The following is a 16,029-nucleotide window of genomic DNA, read 5'->3' as shown; positions in this document are numbered from 1 at the left end:
TCAAAAATGAAAATCCTCTTGATTTTTGGCTAAAGAATTTCATACAGAAGTATTGTAATTAAATCAATCAAGCGTCATCAATCATTTGGCAAATGGAATATTCATACATGAAGAAACCACAAATTAAAGCCACTGCTGCCACAACTTGTGCCACAAGATTCTTTGGAGTCTTTTCGTTTGTTTTTTTTCTCTCTCGAGTTATTATAATAATGATTGGGGGCGCCCCAAATGGCGCTTGAGGCAGAGATGTGGCAGTGCTTCGCCTCGCCCGCTGCCAACTTGTTTACACAAATTTTAATTGGTGTAATTATGATTTTTACACGAAATTAATTATGCATGCGCTGCTCGCGCGCGATTGCGGCACTGCATCTTTCCGTCTTTCCATCTCTTTGCAGATGAACGAACAAGTATCTGGCGGATGCCTGAGTGCCTGCTGAATGCCGCCTCAATCTCCCAATACAGTTTCTAAACAATTTTCAAAGTGAGTGAAGTATAAAGCGAGGGGGAGACTCATTAAAGTTATTTACAACCGAACAAACAGAGAAGAAGGAATGATATCTGGGTGGAATTTTAATTACCTCTCGAATCTCGAATCTCGAAAGAACAACAACAACAGCACGGAAATTATGAAATACTTCGGTACAGAGATAGAGAGAGAGAGAGAGGAGCCGCAGAAGTATCTACAAAAAGTGTGAAGTTGCCAAAGAACTGCATCTGGCAGATAACAATCTTGTATCTTTTAGGGGGGAAAGATCTTTCTCCACAAAAACACACAAGAGAAATGCCCGAAGAGATTCTTTTTCTTTTTTTCTAGCATTTTTATTACCGACCGTTCTGCTGATGAGGCAGGCTGCCGCTTTGTATCTTGTATCTATAAGATACCGCAGGTTATTTTGATTAGCCCGAGATGTTGACAGTTTGACTTTTTCTTAATTTGTTGTTTAATTAATGCGTTTTTTCTTTTTCTTCTTAGGAGAAAAATGGGTTAGAAATGCGGGGAATGTGTGGGGAATGCGCCAAGCGATAAGATTTAACCTTTGGTGGCATGTGGCACCCTCGATGGAGCACAAACATCCGCTGTTTCACACAAGTTTCACTTTTGGGGATTTCCCTGAAAATGTTCCATTTATTTTGGAAAATTTCAGCGCCTCTTGTGGCAGCAATTCCTTGGGCAATTTAAACTGATATTATTTGTAATCTTTTACTGATTGAAGTTGCAATCTCTGGGATACAAAATGTTGTGTATTTTATTATTCATTCTTTTTTTCTGTTATTCACGGCGCCTGCTTATTCATGCTACATCTGTTTTTCTTTGGCAAGAATGCGACAAATGCCTCCGCAATTTATTTTCCCAAAACTTCACTTCTTATCCGAAAGAATTTTCCAGTAGAAACACATTTACTTCCCCCACCTTTGAATGCAAAAAAAATGACTCAAAGTTCTGTTTCAAAAACATTCACTGCCTGTTTGTGTTTCTGGTCTTAAATGCCTGATCTGGGCTAAATAAATTTAAGCCGATTTGATAAAGAAACTTGTTTCCGTTGGGTCTTTGCTGTTTCCTAATTGATTGTTTGCTGACTTTATTTATGCACCCGATACTCGCTTTTATTTATGCAATTTATTTATTTATCTTTGCTCTTTTTTTTTGTATTTGTTATTATTTCCATTATTTCTTAACAAAGAAACAACTGTGTTTAATTGTTTTCTGCAGATTTATTGAGAGTTAAGAGTTTTCCTCCAAGTTTTCTTCATTCCTCTCCCATACGGGACTTTTCCCTCTGCGACTCACCTTTAATTTTTCTTGATTTCTGTTGAAAGATATATCTTTAGTTTTTCAAGAATATCTCCCGATTGTAATCCTTAGTTTTGTTGCCCAATTTTGTGGTGGGTTTTTCCACTTGCACTAAAACACTCAAAAATTTTAAATGCAAAATAAATGCAATTTCACTCTGCACGATGCACGTTGCACGCTGCACGTTGCACGGTGCACACTGGAAAGATGTTGTATCTTTTTGGATCTCTGGTTAGGTTTTGGATATGTTAGGGCCTTCTATGTGGCACATTTCACACACTTTGCCCCGCATTGATGGCGACGCCAAGAGCACAGTTGCCGCATTTTAGACACTATTTTATTCCGATATTCTTGCCTCCGATTCGATTCGATTGGGTTCGATATCTGTGGCAGACAGACACTCGCGATACGCGCGCGAAACTCGGTTCCCGAAACGACGATTCGTATGCTCGCTCGTACGACTGCAAGACTGCGTTGTTGTTGCCACGGGCGCTGGGATGAGTCTGAAACGCCGCGCGAGTCGAGACCGCGGCCCGCTGTTCGCTGCCTTGTCGTGCTGCGTCGTCGACGTCGACGCCGACTGAGCGCTCTCTGGGCTGAGGACTGTGTTGAGGGTTGCCTTTCGGTCGACGGTCGATGGTCGACGGTCGGTGGCTTTCGATTCTTGTAACGCGCCGAGCGAAGGTTGACGAGCGATTGAATGGAACGAGCGATGTAAGCCCGCACAGGAGCCCCGTTTCCACGACGACGACGACGACGGCAGCAGCGGCACGACCAACAGTGTGGCATGTGGCATGTAAGAGCCGAACGAACGGCAACTGCTGCATGTGTGTTGGTGGTGTTGTGGATGGTAAGAGAGGCGACTGGGAGAGTGGGTAGCCGAAGGTGGCAGAAGAGCGAGAGAGAGTGTGGGAACGAAAGAGCGCCGTTTCGTTGAGTTTTTGATGGCGTGCTCTCTCTTTGGAGTTGGCTCTCTCTTTTGTGGGTTCTATTGGGTATTTGGATTCTCTTTTGGAGCTTGTGCATTTTATATTTGGGAATATTTTGATTTAAATGAAATTTGTTTTTCTCATTTTTTCCTATTCTTCTGAATTCTGGGGGATTAAGGCCCCCCAATTTGTACTCCAAAAAATAGTCTTGGAATTTCATACCTGCCCCATCAGATACACCTGTGCAGCACTCGTCGTGCAACTCCCAATTAAGAAGCATTTGCAACTCCATAGACCTGTGCTCTTCTGCCCAAAAATGTCTCTCTTTCGACATTTTGTATAAGAGTTTTCACTTCCACATCGTTGCGGCGGAGGAACAACCGGAATTTAAGCGAAACAAAACAAGAGAGCGACATTTTTGTAACTGTTGATTTTGTTTTTACTTTCCTTGAGATACATTTTCGCCAAGCGAATACATTTTGTCCAAATTTTTGGTTGAGTTGTCTGCCCTGAGGACGACGCTGATGAATTTCCAATAATTGCCGCTCGCATTAATCAAGATATTCACACACTCACGACACGGCAGATGCAAGATACAAGCGGAGACGATAGAGATACATTCGCCTCGTGCGTAACGCGCCGCAACTTGTCATAATGTGGCATTATGGTCGGGCTTAGTCCCCGTTGAGATTTTCCATGGGGTGGGGAAGGGGGAGAGCAAAGAGAACGAACGCCGATCTTGTCGATGATTTATGGAACGCTTCGGTTTGTTTGCGCGACAGAAAACTCTCCTACGATAGAGTCTGCAACGGTTAGTGGTTTGGTGAAGGGGGTATGGGGTAGGGGGAGTGGAACGTGGATTGAGAGTGAGAGTGGGGGGGAGCGGCACTTGTAGATGGTATCGGTTTATGGTCTCTCGCCTGCCTCGCTTTTTGATTGATTGGTCGGGTCGCACTTGGCGATTGGGAAGGGGTGGGTGGTGGCTGGTTGCTGGTTGCTGGCTTGCCTCCGGGGAGCGATACTCGTGTGTCGCGTTACTTTCGAATGTTTTCTGACTTGGTGACACAGTTTTCAATAGAGCTGCCTGCTCTATTCGAGTGTTTCCGCGGCTAATCTGCTTAATCCATACAGCGTTTCCAATGTGTGACCTCATAAGGTGTGATCGGAAAGGGTTCTCTATAGAGATACTACCAGATATGCATATGTATGTATGTATGTATAAGTGAGAGGAGTTTGAATCTTTTGAAAGTGAATAGAAATGGTGGAACTTTTGTTTATTAAAGACGGTAGCTGCCGGACAGGTAAATGTGGTTTTAGCTTAAGGCCTTTTATAGCCATGGACTGTGATAACAAAGACTAGACTCGGATAGAGGCGGTACAGGAAGAGTAAAAGAGTATTTATGGGTTGACTGAAGAACAGAAGAAGATGAGAATCTGAGTTCTAAATGATTTTGTTTCCCTTGGTGCTTTTGTTTACGTTACACTTTTTCGTTTCTCCTTTAAGCAGCATCGCAGTTGTCTGTGGTTCTCTCTCCATCTCTCTTTCGATCGTGGGCTTTCTGCACGAGCTTTGCCTCTCGCAAGCAAAAGAAACTCCCGCAATTCCTTGTCCACTCCGCCAACAACAAAAACAACAATGCGCTGCACTTGGCAGAAGCTGCGACTGAAGCTAGCGCTTGCTGTCTCGGGCCTCAAGCTGAGACCGAAGCTCTTTCGCGCTCTCTCGCCACCCACGCTCTCGGCAAAGACACGACGGAGCATGAGCGACCAACGGCACCTAGATTTGGCTGCGTAGATTATTTGTTTTTGTTTTCAATTGCCTATTGCAGGCCAGTTTCAAGGTTAAACTCCGTCAGAGAGAGGGAGAGGCACAGAGATCAGAGACAGTTTTCTTTTGTTTTTGCATAGAAGTTTCTGGTTTTGCGGTAGGCCGATTAAATGCACGCGGAACAGTAGCAACGGGTCTTTCAGCACGGGCGCGCGTGAGAAAAGTATTTAAAATTAAAACTGAAAGTGAAAAGTGTATTTTTATAGAAGATAATTTAACAAAACTCAAGAAATATAAGTTTCCAGAGTGAGCTGCTGAAGAATGATATATTTTTGAAGGTAATTAGTCACTTTTAGCCATAACTTTAATGATTTCCTTTGCACCGAACCCTTGAAAATGTGCGCTTCTTCTTAAAATTCCCCATTGAATCCTCTTCGATTGATATTTTCCAAACAATTGCTCATTTGACGAACCAATTCCTTCATCCTACAAACAAATAGATGTGCATGTTATTCCCTGAACAAACAAACGATCACATGCCACGCCATCCCGCGACACAATCTTGTCCTTGTCTCTGGGTCCGAGTGCAAACAACTCGCACAAACTGACAGCTAAATATGAAGTGCAAACAAATGCTGTGCTAATCGCATATCTGGCTGATAAATTTATCGAATGCTCCTCCTCGAAGGCGCTGTGTAAATATTCATTCATGATAAGACGCGCCCGACAGCCCTCTGCAGTGCCCTGCCGTCCCCCGACAATTTGTATATTTATGTATCTGCCTGCAGGCCTGATTGCATTTTTGTGTAAATTCCCGTAGCCACAACCATTCGTCTCTGCCCTCTCCCTCCGCTCCCTGGCCGACAGGCAGACATTCCGACTGAAAGACGGAGCGCGCAGGCGCAACAGTTTTGTTCGGCGAAGAGTTATGGAATGAAGTCTGCTGTCGGCCGGTCGGCTGTTTGTTTGCATAAATGATAAATGGCCAATTGATAAGCATAGACAGAGCCAAGAGAGACACAAAGAGACATTTTACCATTTCCTGTACATAGAGCGGAGGGTTTCCTCCCTTCCAGCTGGAAGTCGTCTTTTTACCCATTAGATCCTCTGTACAAATTTGCCACAGAAACATGGGATGTACATATCTTTTTCCCATCGAACAGTTGGGAACTTTAATCCTTCCCCTAAGTAATTCTTCAACCTTTAATTCTCTTGATTGTCCTTTCCACTACTTTTCGCTCCAACTCAAAACTAACGAAGTTTCATCCGCATCCGCCTCCGCCTCCGCATCCGCATCCCACTGATACACTCTAACAACAACAACAACAACAACAGCTCTTGGAGGAGACCTGACTTTAACGCGTGCCAACTTCAGAAGTTTTCAGAAGTTTGCCCCCGTCCCGCACCGCACCGCCACCGGACTGTTGCTACCTTCCGCTTACATCAAATCAATTGCCTCCTCGAATGACGGCGGTGTGTGCCCCTCAGCATTCGCCTCACGTACACGCATATCAATTGCTGCTTCGAGGGCTCTGGCAAATGATGGGCCCATCCAGCCAGCCAACCACTGAATGAATGAATTGAATGGATGGAATGGATGGCATGAATGTGAGTGAGTGACGGGTTGCCGGCTTTGGCTGTAAGGTTGTCTTAACTTTGGCTTCGACAGGCACAACTGCTGTCTGTATATGATATGGATTCTATATATGCATATTGACTGGTCTCCCCCTCCCCCCCATGCCTCCCATGCCTCCCAGCCGTTGTGGTATCTGTTGCTTTCGCTGTGGAGAAGGCCAAAGTTTCGCCACAGAACAAGTGTGTGGGAAATCCATCAAGTTACTCCCAGAAACAACTGGATCTAAACTCTGGGCAAAACTCTTACCTTTTTTTGCTAATCCTAAACCAATTTGAGACTCAACACACAACTGACAGGCATAGTACAGAGCTTGTTCCTTACCGGCAAAAACACTCACCAATGAATGAACTTTGCTGCAGATCAGATTTTTAAAAGCAATTTTCTACTCATCAACTGGGGAGTGGTGCCAGCCACAGTCTTTCATCCTCTGGGCAGTCAGGCATCTACCAGCTAGCCACAGCCCATCTTCTATCTTGCAACTTCAACTCGGAACTCCGTTTCGCCACCCCCCCCAACCCGTTTTATAGCCAATGCTCGTTTCGACTGCTTGCTAATCCCTCAAGCGCATCAGCAGCAGAAACAGAAACAGAACAGCCAAAATGTTCCAGAAAGTAAGTCAAATTCTCGTCTTTCCCATCTCCAAACCCCTTTCCGTTTCTCCTCGTTTTTTTTTTTTTTTTTTGCCTGTGTTCTGGCTGTTCTGGGCTTCTGTTCCTAAGCTCGTTGATGTGTTAATTGACCAAAATTTCGTACACACTAGTAGCTGGAGGGGGCCACATGGTTGTTGCTGAAGAGCGGTGGACGGGGGGCGGGGGGCGGAGGGAACTGTAATGGAAACTGCACCAGAGAGTCGGGGATGGTCGATATTAAATCCCTGTAAAACTTAATTAGAAATTCCATTTTTGGCTTTTGAGAGCATTACACGTGACGCGTTACCAATTATCGACTAGACTGCACTCCGGCTCTGGCTCCGGCTCTGGCTCCGGCTCTGGCTCTGGTTCTGGCCATGGCTCTCTCTGGTTTTTGGCTTTTGGATTTCGATTCGATTCGCTTCGATTCTGATGCCGATGCTGAAACTGTTGCATCTACTGAACGAAATGGCACGCTACTGGATGGTCGTCTGTTCCTGAACGAGGGCACTGTTATCTGGCCATCTGGCTATCCGGCTGCTATCCGTAGAGCGTTAAGCTGCTGTACACATCGCCAATTAAAAATGCCTTTTGAATGGGCCAGAGCCTCGGCAGTCGCAAAAATGATGATGGCAGGAGGAACACAAAAAAAATGGGGGGGGGGAAAAAAAAAATAGAGCAGCTATAACATTTACCTGCCTTAACAGGATAACTGCCGGAAAACAGTTATTGTGCAAATGAACGGAGATGTGCATGTGAGTCACGAAGGATCTGAGAGGATTTCCATCTCACTTTGGAACATTTATAGCTAAAGATTACGAATATGTAATACAGACATCCCTACAGCTGCTTGCCCCATGGAATACTCGAGAATTTCGGATGATTCATATCCTATTTTATCGATAAATAAACATTTTTTTATACGAAAGATCTAAAAAAATTGTTTGTGAAACTACAAAATGTATTAATTATTACTGAAATGATCGATATCTCCATGATATCGATTATAAATCGGTATTTTATACGAAAGATCCAAGAAAAATTAAGTTGAAAACATATTCCATTCAAATTTGTAGATTATTTGTGAAGTTATCGATAATTTCCATGACATCGATTATAAATCGATCTTTCATATCAATAGTTTATACGAAAGATATTTGAAAATTGGTGGTCGAAACATATTTCATTAAAATTTGTTGATTTTTGTTGAATTTGTTGATAGTTTCCATGATATCGCTTCAAAATCGATTTTTTATATCTATATTTTCTAAGAAAGATCTTTGTGGAAACATATTTCATTGAAATGTATTGAGTTTTTCTGAAAGTTTCGATAATTTTCAAGATATCGACTATAAATCGACTATTGATTTGCAACGATATAAAAGGGGATAAACCAATCAAGATATGATGCTTCGACTTTTATTCCGATTTTAACATAGATTTTGAAACGATATCCATTCCTGGTTCACGCTGCCATCTCTATCGTTTGGGGCACTAACGGTAAACGCTGCACGACTGCACGTAGAGCTGCAGCGGAAATGCGTTTGCAAAATGGCGCCGACGTGCGTGCTAATGAACGTTCTACGGGAACGTTTGCACGTCAGATCCTACGACCAGGCCCCGGCATCCAGGCAGCCAGGCATCCAGGCAGGCAGCCAGCCAGCCAACCAGCCATCCAGTCATCAGGAGAGCCGGCCAACAAACAAAATGATGGCTCGGCCAGGCACGGCATCAATGTTAATTCGCCAAAGCAGATGCCAGATGACCCCCAGTGCCACACCCACCATGCACCACCAGCCACAGCACCCCACACGGCCACACACAGCCCCACAGCACCCAATTCAATCCCCACCCAGAGCCCTCTGCCAGTTGTCTATTGAAAAATCACAGGCCTGAAATTGAACACATTTTGTCCATTTTGTGGTTTTGTTGCAACAGCAACAGAGCCGCAGAGGAACGGAGAAACAGAGCTGTAGCAGGAGCAGGGATCAGGAGGCAACAGGCAACAATTGAAGCCATCCCCAGTCCAGATTTTTGGGGGTATATTTTGGAGGATTTGTTTAGTATGCAAGGCGGCGAAATGTTAACGTAAAACGCAAACGCACTGCAAAATTTCCCTGAAAATGTGAGGAGGGAGGCAGTGGGCACTGTTACTGGGGTTTTTGGGGAATGGAATAATGACAGTCAACTGTCAAAACTTCAAATGCATGAGCGGCATGATGAACAGCAGCCATTAGGTGAAAGCCAGCCCCCAAAATTTGCGGTAATCCGTTGGGCAGAATTTTGTTTTGAAAATTTTGAAATTTCAAAGGAAATTAGGCCTAAAAATCGGTAAATAATATCGAAGGAGTACCCAACAGAAAGCTGAACACAGACATTAATCATCGAAAGACATTCAATCGCTACTTCCGTTTCAAAAATTTGAATTTTATTACAGTAAAGCTTGTAATGTAACGACTTGGCGGACACTTTTGGCCTCGTCGCTCCAAATGGTCGACAGCTGTCGTTAAATGTCAATGGAATTAATGCTTATATTTTTTTTGCAATTAAATAAAAATGTCGTAAAACGGTGGCATGCTTCCTCCTCCTCCTCCTCCTCCTCCTCCCTCCTTGGGGGCTTTACGACTTTTCAGTGGTCTTAACCCGTTCGACGGAGAGGTGTGAGAAATGTGCGTTGGCAATTGTCTAATTAGAAATTCATAAAAAACGAACAGAAGAAAAAGTTCTCTCTGTGTTGGAAACGCTTTTCGAACGTGACGCTGTAAAAATCGTATAAAATTTTACGGAGTGCATTCGGCCACGCCGAACCCCAACGAATACAAGTGCACGCAGTGCGGTTCCGTCTGCACGACGTCCATGCTGTCGGACTATCGGCGGAGCTTCTATTGCACAATGGGCCCATAAATTCGATGAACAAATTGTCACTGCACGTTTCGATAATAACAGAAAATAGAATAATACAAATAAAAATGCTACACGCAGGATGTCGGCAATGAGGCGACGATGGCCTCAAGTGGGGTCTCCTCCAGAGCCCGTTACTTGAGAGAGGGAGAGCTCTGCCCCTAAGCCCCCTATATATATTTTTTTTGTTTTGTTTACGAATACTTGAAAGACATTTCATTCGAGCATGTAATTTGTGAAAATGCCTCACCCAGTGATTATGTTGTAGGGATACTCTGGGAGAGGAGGGTATACGCCTTGTTGAGAGATGTTTGGGACCTCTAGGCAGTAGTTTTTATCGTAGAGTATCCCATTCTTCGACCATCAACCCTTGGGCATTTCTCTCTCTTATTTTTGTATAATTTTTCAATCACTTTTGTTTATGAAATGGTTTGTGGCTCTGTGGCTGTGCTGTTTCTGCGTAAGGTCGGTCAGTTTTCTATCGAATTGTCAAATGGATACCAGAGTAGGAGTCGGAGTCAGAGTCAGACCCACATCCATCCGCACGCAGAGGCCAATGGAACTAGGAAGTCGATGGTGGGATGTTGTTGTTTGGATAACTGTGGCACAAAAACTTTGAGTGAATTCTGAAATAAACACAAAAACTTCTTGCATTGGCAGATCCAGTGATGAGTGGCGAAGTTTGAGGGAAACTTTTGTGGTTTATAATTTTTCGAATTAATGAATGAATGCGGCAATGACGGCGGAGAGAATGTAGGAGGAGGAGAGACCTCTCTGAGATATAAATAAATAGAAACCAGAAACGGGGACGGGGACGAGGCATCTTTTATCAACTAATTTGGAAATGATTTCGAAGACAAATGCAAAGTTGTTGACTTGAACAGTTTAATGGAGACTTAAATCCAGTGGCACATTCATATTTTATCCACCAAATGTGCCGCAAAATCAGCTAATTAATTAAATAAACTAAACCCAGCAGAAACAGAGAGAGGGATAGATGAGGAAGGGAGAGTGGAGAGTGGGGGTCCGCCATTGGACGCCTAAAAGTCGGCATTAACAATTGAACAACCAATGTCCCACTACGGCCGATAGTTTATGCTCTTTATGGCTCAAAGCATCGGCAACAACTGGGGGCCAAAATGGAAGTGCAACTGCAACAATGCAACCGCAACAACATAATGTGCAATATGTAAATGCATTGTGCGGCCATTTTCATGTGTAAACTAAACAAATTACAAACTAATTTCCAGTTCAGAAAAAACGATTGGGGGGGCGCGGCCTAAAAGGGGAATTTATAGCGGAACCGAACAATGCAACGCAACGATATGCAACCTGTAAATCGGAATACCAAAAGCGACCGCGTCAACACGCCATCAACCGCAACAACAACAACAACTGCAACAGCAACGACAAAGGACCAAAAGGATCCACCCCTGTCCCCCTCCCTCCCCACCTAGTCCCTGACCCGTGGACCTCTTTGCACTGCACTTCATTTATTACATTCCATTTATGCAATTGCACCGAAATCCATGTTTGCGGTTAATGGAAAAATTATTTATTTAAATAAAATTTATTCGACACGCCACTGGAGAGGCCTCACAGGGGAGTGTGTGGGCGTGGAGGAGGTCGCGATGGGAATTTGCTTTGCTTGTGGATGGGAAATTGTTGCTGCTGACATCGATGCCTTACCATAACATGGGCGTTGGCACGCCCCCCGCCCTACCTAGTATGGCACGGATTGTTTTGGGTTTTGTATTCTGGTCGTCATGGCTGCAATTTTGGGATTTTTATAGAAGAGGAGGCCCAACAGAGTGCTCTATGGGAGCAACAATGCATCAATGGTCTTCTAATGGATTTTTAGTCCGAGTTTTTGTGAATTGAACTTTCTATAATACGATGCTAATGGAAAGCTCCGCTTTAGATCTTTAGACAGGGTACTTTTTGCTTCAATTTTGATCATTTCCAAGATCTCAAGATAACGTTTTGTTCTTTCGTCTCGCTCTGGCGGCTGCCTGCTCCAGATCAGTCTCTGCCCGCGCGGGTGCTGACGTCGCTGTCGCTGGCTAATCTTCGTGGGCTGCTGCTCGGCTCTCAGCGCTTCGGATCTCTGCTGTTTTCTTCCTCGTTGCTCTGCCTGCACATCGGTTTCGCTGGCCGATCCTCTGCCACGTTGATGTTTTGGTGCATTTTTTCTCTCGGGTGCGTCTTCGTTCTTCCAGCTCTCCGCTGTCCGATCCACCTGGGCACTGTTTCGCTTATCGGCATCGCTCTGCTTTACTTATGTAGGTGTGTGTGCCTGTGCTTCGGCTTTTTTTTTGTTATTCTCTGTCTTTGCTTTGGTTTCGTTGTCGTTGGGTTTTGCCGGGAGGACAGCACCGACTAGAGAATCACAATCCGCGACATGCCCTACATTTTAAGAAGATGCGAGAAAAGGAAATGAGAAAATTACCATCAAACAAAATACATATTGCGTACAAGCTTGTCTCGAAGCCTGAACAATTTCTGGATAATTACCCGCTAACAACCGTTAACTTTTTCCACGTAAAACCCATAGAATTGAGATAATTGCAAAACTTTTTCAGAAATAAGCAAGAAAAAATACCGAAATTTTCATGCATAATCTCCTCGAATTTTCCACCGTTCCCCTGGTCATTTAACCGCAAAATGGAGGAGCGGCGGAAAAGCGAGTAGCATAATTTGGGGCGCATTAATAACAAAATGAAGTGAAATTAATTAAAGAGCCACAGCACAGAGTGCCACAAAGAGAGGACCAGCGACAGAGACAGAGACAAAGACAACGACAAAGACAAAGCATAATGGAAACATATTAGTTGACGTTAATTTTTTGGGGCCTGCCCAGAGATAAGCATATTTCAAATAATGAATAACTAAATGCTGAAAGATGATGACAATAATCATTAGCATATGGAACCCAGGGCCCAAGAACATTCCCTCAAAGGGGGGGGAGACTCATTAAAAATTCCCACAAATTTTGTGCGCCGCCAACTCGGTGGAAAGCGAAAGTTTTTCCTTCTTTTGCTTTTGCTTTTGCTTTTGCTTTTCTTTGTTTTGTTTGTAGCTGCGACCAGCTGTTGCGGCTGCTTTGCCAATTGCCACGCCCACTGACCCCAGAAGCATGGGTGGGCAGGGGCTGAGGCGGGGGCGGTGCAGGGTTGTCGTGGTCGTCAAATGAAGAGCTTAGTTTTAATTAAATTCTCAGTTGTTTTGGGGTAAAAAGTGCTCGCAGATTTATTAGAAAATTCTGCTGCTGTCTGCCACCCACCGACAACTCCCTGCCCTTCTTCTCTCTCCCTCTCTCTCCCTCTCTCTCTGTCTGTCTCTGTCTGTCTCTGCCCCTTTGTCACTGTCAATTGTTGTGTGCTGGGATCGTTACTCTTCATATGTTCCGTTGTTCTTGGGCGACTGCGCTTTAATGAATTTCTTTTTCTGTAAACTCCAAAAAGGGAAAATGTTGGCAAATTATAAAAAATTGCCAGTTCGTTGACAATCGTACGGCTGTGATGGAATTGCGTGGGAAACAGACAATAATGAGTAAGAAAACAGAATGCAAAGGGGCAAGGGGAATCCCTGGACTCATCGATACATAAGTACACAAGTAAGAAACCTTTTCCTGCGAGGCATGGCAGGAAGTTCTTTATAGAACAACTGAATTCATACACTCCCTTTTTGGCCATGATAGGCACAGTGCCATTCACATACAAGCCGAAAAGGCTGAATAGAAAATATATAGACATACCTCTGGCTGCAATCATACTGCCACCAGGCACCTATTCTCTCTCTCTACCTTCAAGTTTTGATCGATGTCCCTGTCGTAGGAGGTGAATTTCCGGTCTTTGTTATCCCTCATCGAATCACCCGCATCTCCAGTGTAGGAGCCCAGCCTTGTTCTACGATATGACTCGCTCTCACTTTCGATGCGGAAAGTGTGTTCCCCTCGAGATCCTCCAGGTGTACGCACAGCTCTTGGGCCTGTGCTTTCGTTATGGCATGCAGTCTATCCGGTCCTATGAAGAAGTCCCCTGTGATGTTCTCAGATCCCCTCTTGGGACAGTCCAGCACTCAGCATTCCCCACCTGCCTGTAGGTATCAAAAGAATCGAAAGAACAGAACAGCAAATAGTTTCAGGCAACCGCAAAGCAGCAGCAGAAATGTCAGCCAAACTTCCACATGCCACAAAATGGAATGGGGTGGGTGGAGGGGGAGGGAGAGTGTGTGGCAAGGCCAAGCAGGGCCAGGAAGAAATTGAGTTGCAACTGTCAAAAATGCAGCATACGAGTGAGTATTCCGTGCCACTTGTCGGTGCACTCTTCAGTGTTCTCCGGCTGTCGGCTGTCGGTTGTCGTCTGTCGGTTGTTGGCATTTACATTTCAGGAATGGAATTTACATATTTCACTATGGATTTTTTATTGGTGCACCTCAGGTGTAACTACAGTGGAGGTGGAGTGGGGTGGGGTGGGGTGGGGCAGCTTTCTATCTAAAAAATTCCATTTAACAGCTTACAATTTCACAGCCATATGCAAATAAGTGAGGAAAGGCGGGAGATGTCATTCCAGGAGTTGGAATGAAATTAGATTTTGATTTTCTCTGGACAAAAAGTGCTGCACACTGCGGCTGCGGCTGGCAGGAGGGGTGGTTGGGGTTTTGCATTGTAAATGAGTGGCAGATACTTTTAGGGAATGTGAGATAAGTGGCAGTTCCTTCCTTCCGCCAGGGAAAAGGGGTTGCCTAATAATCCGGCAGGCCACCAGAAGTTAAAGCATCACTTGGCAAAATGTCAATGTTGGGGAATGAAAATTGAGCTCGGAAAATGGAAAACTTTGCCCGCTCGCTAGCGCGCACAAACGCAGACATTGGGCATAAATATTTAAGCCGAATGCGTTTTCATTCCACAGACATTGGCAAATAAAACAAACTGCCAATGAATTTCCCTCCCAGCCTCGGGGCACGGGGGTATGGAAAAGTGAAACAAAGCGACGCGACGGCAGTGGCAGTGGCAGTGGCAACGGCAGCGCCAACGGTGACTGTTGCCATTTTTGTGTGTGTTCGGCACACGTTGCGTATGAATAATTTATTTAATGAACTTGTAGCCTGGAACCTGCCCCTGTTTCTACTGCTGCTGCCGCTGCCGGCCATTGTATGAAAGTATCTGCTAGTACGAGGACGACTACGATTGCGAGTGTGTATCTTTGTCTCTGCTGCTGCTGCTGCTGCCGCTGCTGCAGACATGTTATAAAGTTGCTTCTTTCTGTTTTTCTTTTGTTTTTCGGGCGATTTGTTGCCAGCGAACGTTTCGTTTCGTTTCGATAGTTTTCCTTCTTATTTTTTTTGCTTTGTCTTTTTTTTTTGTTTATTTGCCTTCATTCATTCCCTCACTCTCTTTGTTTCCGCTTTTCTGACAGCCCAAAATATACGAATACTTTTATTTGGCAGCGTGTGTGACGCCGAGGGGGGATTTCTGAGTTTCCGAACAACAACAGGTTGGTGGGGGGGGTTGGGCAGAAATTATAAGAATAAGACGGAGGCAACAGGCAGAGGAAGAAGGCAGGGAGAAGGCAAGGAGAAGACGGGGAGAAGACAGGCAGAAGACGGGGGAATAGTATGATGACTTTATAGAAGAAAGATCCACTCATAAAAACAAACTTTTAATTATTTTTTTTAATTTTTTTTTTTTTAATTTTATTAAGCGTTGAATCCGTACATATATCGTATCTTAAAGACACTATAAAATTATTGAGGGAGCTAAGGATATTACGAAATACAAATTATTTTAATTTTTTGATAATGTTTTTATTTATTTTTATAATAAAAATTAAAAAAAAAATCAATTGCACAGATCTTATTGCTCGAAAACCAATCATTCGGAGGGTAGTCTTTCAGCATATTTTGTATGCTTAAAATTCGTAAAAAAAAGGGAACGCTTTTAAGGCACGAATCTGTTTTCTTTAGTTCCTAAAAGATACTTTCAACTGTCATAAAAATTTAAGAAAACTTTGAATGTCGAAACTACAAAATGTAGATCACTTTTTCAGAGAAAACCAAAACCAGAGAACAAAAAGTGCTGCAATCTGAACTCTAGCAATGACAAGATACAAGAACTTGTATCTCTGGGATGCAGCATGAAGTAAATACCTATCCTATTCGGCAACAATCGGCATTCCTTGGAGCAGCCCTCGCGCTCTGTTGCTCGTTCGGAATGACCTCTGGCCCGTCGGTGGGTTGTTCTGTTGCTGCCGTTGCTGCCGCTGGGAGCGTTCTTTCTGGCGAGGCGAAATTATTTATTTATAGTTCATTTGCGAGTTGGCATTCAAAGTTGTAATGTTGCAACGTGGACTGGCCGGGGATCAGGACTTGGG

The 16,029-nt window shown here is 44.1% G+C and overlaps 1 protein-coding gene and 1 long non-coding RNA gene across 2 annotated transcripts in view; one reads left to right on the top strand and one right to left on the bottom strand.

The window, feature by feature from the left end:
• Positions 1-2,457, bottom strand: part of LOC6593362 — a 38,800-nt gene extending 36,343 nt beyond the window's left edge. Inside the window, exon 1 of the mRNA XM_026989025.1 lies at positions 1,790-2,457. The gene's annotated coding sequence lies outside the window, so the exon portion shown is untranslated. The remainder of the gene's footprint in view (positions 1-1,789) is intronic.
• LOC113565815 overlaps positions 1-16,029 on the top strand; it is a 178,048-nt gene that overhangs the window by 156,081 nt on the left and 5,938 nt on the right. The window lies entirely within an intron of this gene.

The sequence above is a fragment of the Drosophila persimilis genome, unplaced genomic scaffold (assembly GCF_003286085.1).
Source record: "Drosophila persimilis strain 14011-0111.01,24,50 unplaced genomic scaffold, DperRS2 tig00000191-arrow-pilon, whole genome shotgun sequence".
NCBI classification, from domain to species: domain Eukaryota; kingdom Metazoa; phylum Arthropoda; class Insecta; order Diptera; family Drosophilidae; genus Drosophila; species Drosophila persimilis.
This window is presented reverse-complemented; position numbering and strand designations above follow the sequence as displayed.